The sequence below is a fragment of the Muntiacus reevesi genome, chromosome 7 (genome assembly GCF_963930625.1).
Source record: "Muntiacus reevesi chromosome 7, mMunRee1.1, whole genome shotgun sequence".
Lineage (NCBI taxonomy): Eukaryota > Metazoa > Chordata > Mammalia > Artiodactyla > Cervidae > Muntiacus > Muntiacus reevesi.
Genome location: NC_089255.1, coordinates 62,512,253 through 62,519,743, shown reverse-complemented (window position 1 = coordinate 62,519,743; position 7,491 = coordinate 62,512,253).

Sequence of the window (7,491 nt, the reverse complement as noted above, 5' to 3'; positions counted from 1 at the left end):
TCCTTCTCCAGGGGAACCTAGGCATCAAACCCAGGTCTCCCGCATTGCAGGCGGACGCTTTACCCTCTGAGCCACCTGGGAAGCCCACCATTCACTGAACCATGGCTATTCTGTCTCCACCACGATCTGGATCTTGGTTTTGGGGAGGTAGGGAAGGATGGTACTTGCTCTCTAAGCACTAGAGTTGTGACTACTCCTTATCTTTGCTATCTTTTATTATTATTATTTTTTAATATTTGTTTTTGGCTGTGCTAGGTCTTTGTTGCCGCCCTCGGGCTTTCTCTAGTGATGGTGAGCAGGGGCTACTCCTCCTCGTGGCGTGCAGGCTTCTTATTACAGTGGCTTCTCTTGTGGAGCACAGGCTCTAGGGCCCACGGGCTTCAGTAGTTACGGCATGTAGGCTCAGTAGCTGTGGCTTGCAAGCTTTAGAATGTGGGCTCAGTAGTTGTAGCACACAAGCTTAGCTGCCTCACAGCACGTGGGATCTTCCCGGACTAGGGATCCAACCCCTGTCCCTTGCATTGGCAGGTGGATTCTCACCTGGACCACCAGAGGAGTCCTGTACTTGCTATTCTCGTGTTCTTTAGATTTCTCTTCATTTCTTATTGGCCAGTCCTGCCTTACTCCTGTGTCTATTATAGTGAATAATTCTTTATATTAAGCCTTCTTCATTCACATTACTGCATGGATTTTCTCTTCTGAGTGGACCCTGACTGACAGAGCTGAAATCCTGATAGGATTCTGCAGTGGGGAGCTAGGACCAGACAGGAGAGCCAGTTCTTGCTCCACTTGCCGCCCAAGGCAGAGAGGGACAAAGCCTGGGACTTCTCTACTCTCTCCTTTCAATCTCCCAGCCTCCAGTCTCTACCAGTGCCCCCAACTGGCCAAACCCATCTGGAAGTCAGTTGGCACAGGGGCCAGGAACACAGGAGCCTGCGATACAGAGCAGAAAAAGAGGTAGGGAGTGGATCTGAGGGCCACTGGGGCTGGAAAAGTCCTTCACAGTCACTGACATTAAGGAATTAGTTTTACTAGGCTAGTGATGAAACATAGACAGATTTTATTTATCTCTCTGAGTAAATTAAATGAATGTATTTTTCTCCTGGGAACACATAATGAAGACTTTTATGAAATCTTAAAAAGAAAAATGACATTTTAAAATCTTTTGAAATCTTTAGCTTTGAGATCTTTAAAAGTAATGCTTTTAGGGTTTACCTGGTGGTTCAGCGGTAAAGAATCTGCGTGCCAGTGCAGAAGACACAGGCTCGATCCCTGATCCTGGAATATCCCACATGCCACAGAGCAACTCAGCCCTTGACCACATCTATTGAGCCTGTGCTCCGAGCCCAGGAGCTGCAGCTACCGAGACCACGTGCTGCAACTGCTGAAGCCAGTGCGCTCCACCGGCCAGCCTGTGCAACAAAAGGAAGCCGCTGTAGTGAGAAGCCCGCGCAGATGCAACTGGAGAACAGCCTGTGCCGCAATGAAGACCCAGCACAATCAAAGTAAATAAATAAAAATCTTTAAAAAATAATGCTTTTAAATGTACTCTTTCATTTAGTAAATCAGGTAAGCAGTTCAGAAAAAAAATACTAGATGAAGATGAAAGTAAGTGAATAATTAAAGACAGCACTTTCATAAAGTAGTTCAAAAGACACTGACAAGAAATTTACAAGAAGGCCAAAGACTAGAGCAATAATTTAAAACTAAGGTGATCCACTGGAATTTTTAAATTGAAAAAGGAATTGGAGACTCTGAACTTTCTGTATGACTGACCTCATCATGTTACAAGAAAGTGAATTTTTGTATATCATTTCACCATCTGGTCTGAAGACTCTTTGGAAATTATTTATATCTAGCAACAGAAATACTTTGAAGAGAATATTTAAAATAACAAGAACTGTTTGGAATGCTACTGCATGTATTACTTTTAGTAATTTTGAATAAAGCATGATTAATATTATCTTAGCTAATTTAAATAAATCTATCCTAAAAAGAAAACTAAGTTCTGGAATAAGTTATGTTGCCTATAGTCATTGAAATTTCACTTTATCCATTATATAGAAAGAGAATATGGTTGGTGGCCACTTTGATATCTACATACTAAGATAAATAAATTTTGCAAAAACTCTAAAGTGGAAGAATTATTGCCATTTGAATCAATATAAGCATATTAAAAGAGAATTTTAAGACGTAAAGCTCTTGAATGAATAAAATTTTTACCACTAGTTTTACAAATAGTCCAAAAACACTGATGATATTTTAAGTGATTCCCACTAAATATTATGAATATTCCTTTACTCACGAATAAGACCATGAATCAGACATCATAATGCTAAAAAGAAGAAGAAAATAAGACACTTTGTCCTCCCCTTTCACACCAATAGAAGCAGAATACTGACAGTGGTATTGAGAGTAAAGAAAGTCTTGGTAGTTTGTTGTTGGTATTTCATACATGAGTGTGTATATAGATATTTTTCCATTATATTTTCCATATTTTTTCCATTATAGTTCTATAATGGAACTATATATGGTGTATCTATATTGATATTCTTTTATCTTGGATTTTTTTCCCATTATCCTTTACTATCAATACCACTGTCAGTATTCTGCTTCTATTGGTGCTGGAGGGGAGGACAAGGTTTATCTATTTTATATATGGTGTTGTTTATCTGTTAATTCCATACTCCCAATTCATCCCTGCCACCCATTCCCTTTGGTAACCATAAGTTTGTTTTCTATGTATATAAATTTTATTTCTGTTCTGTACGTAAGTTCATTTGTTCTGTTTTTTAGATTTCATATATTAGTGATATCATATATTTGCCTTTTTCTGTCCAACTTCACTTAGTATGATAATCTCTAGGCTCATCCATGTTGCTGCATATGGCATTATTTTGTTCTTTTCTAATGGCTGAGTAATATTGCATCATATATATATATGTACCACGTTTTCTTTATCCATTCCTCTGTCAATGGACTTTAGGTTGCTTCCACGTTCTGACTTTTAGATAGTGCTGCAGTGAACATTGAAGTGAAAGTATCTCTTCAAATTATGGTTTTCTCTGGACATATGCCCAGGAGTGGTATTGCTGGATCATTTGGTAGCTCTATTTTTAGCTTTTTAAGGAACCTCCATACTGTTCTCCATAGTGGCGGTATCAATTTCCATTCCCACCAACAGTGCAGGAGGGTTCCTTTTTTCCCACATCCTCTTCAACATTTAAGATTTGTAGATGTTTTGACGATGGCCATTCTGACTGGCTTGAGGTGGTACCTCATTGTAGTTTTGATCTGCATTTCTCTAATAATTAGTGATGTTGAGCATCTTCGCATGTACCTGTTGGCCATCTGTATGTCTTCTTTAGAGAAATATTTATTTAGGTCTTCTGGGCATTATTTATTGTTTTTATTTGTTATTATTATTGAGTTGTATGAGCTATTTGTATATTTTGGAAATTAAGCCCTTGTTGGTTGCATCATTGCAAATATTTTCTCCCATTTTGTGGATTGTCTTTTTGTTTTGTTTATAGTTTCCTTTGTTGTGCAATGTTGCCTCTACTAATGTTCTGTAAAACTTGCTCTTAATCCCTCAGTACACAAAAGGATCTGAACTCCCCCCAATCCATGATTATCTTCTCTTGAATAAAGGACATCAAACTTGTTACTAAATTGTTTTCGTTTTGTCATTTGACATAAACGAGGTACTAATTACAGAAATAATACTGTTTCTTCTGACAAATAATATGTACTTAGGGACTGCTGTTATTTGCAATGGTACTTCACAGCTTACAGATCCTTTCATATGTTTTATTGAGTGTTTGTTTCTCACAAGAACTATGTCCAGTAGTGGGGTCTGGTATTATTACCTCCCTGTCTTTTTTACTGATGAAAAAAAGAAAACCAGAGACTAAGTGACTTGACTAAAACCTCACAACTGATATAGTTGATATCCGTTGCTTTTGTTGGGCCAGTTTACCTTCTCATTTTGGTAATATGACTCTGGTTTTCCTTTAAGCACTATCCCTGTGTCTTTCTGTAACCCCTAGCAGGACTGTCAATCAAGGGACTTTGCCTATCTCTGTTACATATGACCCACACTAGCCTATCAGATCCCACTATATCCCACTGAATGCAGAGACTGAGGTACCGGTTGGCATATGGTCCAAGTAATTTGAGGTTTTTTTTAAAGAAGAGAGAAATAAATGAATTCTAGGAATGAGTTGGCTTCACTTGGGAGCTGTAAGGACCATGAAAACCTAGAGCTATTGTCTAGAGAAAGCTGCTAGAGGGAAGCCAATACAGAGAAAAGCCAAATGGAGAACCAGAGAGCGAGAGAGAGAGAGAAAGAAATTCCTGATTTTATATAAAGAAATGAATATAGCTCTCTCTGAAGCTGGATTAACTCCTGGTTTTTAAGTTCTTTGAGTCACTATGTTCCTTGTTTTTCTTAAGCAGGTTTGGACTTTTTCACTTGAAACAAAAAAACTGCTAACTAATTCACCTAATAAATGTCTTAGCTATGATTGAACCATGTCTTTCGACATTAAATCCTTTGTTAATTCCACTGCCGCATACTTCAGAAAGATGTTCCTATCTATAAATGTCAAAACTGATAGGCTGCTTTTATGGGAGATTTGAGAATCTGTCCTCTTTACGTGAAGACGTTCTGCCCTGGGCTCCTTTCAAGTTTTCATTTAAAAATTTCTACTAAGAGAATAAGAAGACAAACCACAGACTGCAAGGAAATATTTGCAAAAGACATATCTGATAAAGGACTGTTATCCAATGTATACAAAGAGCTAAACAACAAGGAAACAAGCAATCTGATTTAGAAATGAGCAAGAGATCAGAACAGATGTTTCACCAAAGAAGATATACAAATGGAAAATAAGCATATAAAAAGATGTTCTACATCATACGTCATCAGGAAATACAAATTAAAGCAACTAAAGAATACTACTACACACTTATAAGAAGGCCAAAATTCAGAATACTGACAACTCCATATGCTTGCAAGGATATTGACAAGAGGAACACTCTTTCATTGCTCGTGGGACTGCAAATGGTACAGCCAGTTTGGAAGATAGTTTGGCAGTTTCTTCCAAAACTAAACACAATTTTACCATATGATGCAGCAATCTTGCTCCTTGGTCTTTACCCAAAGGAGTTGAAAATGTATGCATGCACAAAAATCTGCACCTGGATATATACAGCAGCTTTATACATAACTGCCAAATACTGGAAGTAACAGTGATGTCCTACAGTGGTGAAAGAATGAGTAAACTGTGGTACATCTGGACAATGGATTCTTACTCTGTGCCAATAAGAAATGAGCCATCAACCCACAGAAAGACTTGGAGGAACCTTAAATGCATATTGCTGAGTGAAAGAAACCAACCTGAAAAGGCTACATACTATATGAGCCCAAATATATGACATTTTGGAAAAGGCAAAAGTATGAAGTAAAAAGATTAGTAGTTGCCAGGGATTAGAAGGGAGGGAGAAATAAATAGGCAGTGCACAGAGGACTTTCGGGACAGTGAAACCATTCTGCATGATCCTCTAGTGGTGGATACGTTATTTTACTTGTCCAGTTTCAAGGAATATACAACGTGAAGAGTGGCTCCTAATGTAGACTATCAGCTTTAGGTGATAATGATAGGTTCTTTTAAAAAAATTTTTATTTTGCACTGCTGCTGCTGCTAAGTCGCTTCAGTCGTGTCTGACTCTGTGCAACCCCATAGACGACAGCCTACCAGGCTCCTTTGTCCCTGGGATTCTACAGGCAAGAATACTGGAGTAGGTTGCCATTTCCTTCTCCAATGCATGAAAGTGAAACGTGGGATTTTCACTGGCAAGGGTACTGGAGTGGGTTGCCATTTTCTTCTCTGATTTTGCACTGGGGTGTAGCCTATTAACAATGTTGTGTCAGTTTCAGGTGATCAGTGAAGGGACTCAGTCATCCATGTACATGTATGATAATGATATATTAATGTACATTTATCAGTCATAATGAATGCAGCACTCTAGTGAGGGATGTTGATAATGTATGTGAAGGAGTAGAAGATATCTGTACCTTCCTCTTAATTTTACTGTGAACCTAAAACTTCTGTTAAAATTAATCTATCTTGGACTGGTGGTTCAGTGTTTAAGAGTCGATCTATCATTGCAGGAAACACAGGTTTGATCCCTGGTCTGGGAAGATTCCACATGCCACAGGGCATCTAAGCCCATGTGCCACAACTACTCCATGCTGCAAGTCGTGAGCCACAGCAAGAGAAGTCACCGCAATGAAAAGCCTTCGCACCAAACTACAGAGTAGCTCCTGCTCGTTACAACCAGAGAAAGTCTCTGAGCAGCAATGAAGGCCCAGTGTAGCCAAAAATTAAATCAAAATTTTTGTGAGTCTATTTTAAAATATCAGAAGCCATTGCTTTTGACCTCTGCATGTATTTTACAAACTTTCTGGCGGCAAGGTTAGAAGAATGGGTTGGTGAAATAATCCATGGAAGAGTATGTTTTTTGGATAAGGCAAGAAAGGAGTGATGGAAATGTAGCAGAGTTACCATGGGTGGAAGAATTTTAGTACTTTGCTGATGTGAAAGAATATTTCTCATGTAAATATAAGAAAAGTGGTTAAAACTGCTTAAGATACCTCTTTAGATACCTCTTTAGGTTGGTTCACCATAGACAAAACGGTAAACTGTTTTGCTGTAATGTCCCAACTTCTCTGATTTTCTACCTCCAATTCCCTTCTTTCCTTTTTATTATTTTGCAAGCACAGCACCCTATATGAATGTTTTCAAATTTTCAGCACTTTAATCCACTAGAAGGAAAGGTCATATGCTGTACCATCTTTCTCCTATATATCTTCCTTTCCATCCCTTTTCTTCTGCAGCCCCTGGTCCCTGCATTTTTCTCACTTGAATCTTTTTGTCCTCCCACCTCCATTATTTCCTTCATTTTTAGAAAAGAATGGGGAGAGATGAAGGGAACGGACAAGCAAATCCTGTGAGAGAATTAGATCAAATTAGGACAGTTAAAAAAAAATCAAATCAGCATATCCTAAATATAGGACACCCTGATCAATAAAAGGAATAGAAAATATTCATGTTATTAACATTTTTTTACTTGACTCTGCTATCTAGCTACTCCCCTTACGTTAGCAAAAATGATGTAGGAAAATTTAAGGAAAATGGCAAAACTGAAAAATAGAAAAAAGATTTTGTGTACTTATTGCAATAGGTTTGCTTTCCCTCTTTTGGAGTTCAAGTTTCTTGAAATCCAATGGATTTCTTTTCCTTTTGCTATGAATACACACAGCATTTAGCTCTTTCTGGATATCATTTCTTTGGACTAACTTCTCCAGAGCAATATGACCACATTTTGTCTTATTTTTTGTCTTTGTAAGTTCTTTTGATCTAAAGGATTATACAACACCTTTCTCCATTAGGTTCTTTTACTAACCATTTAATCTATGTTATTCTT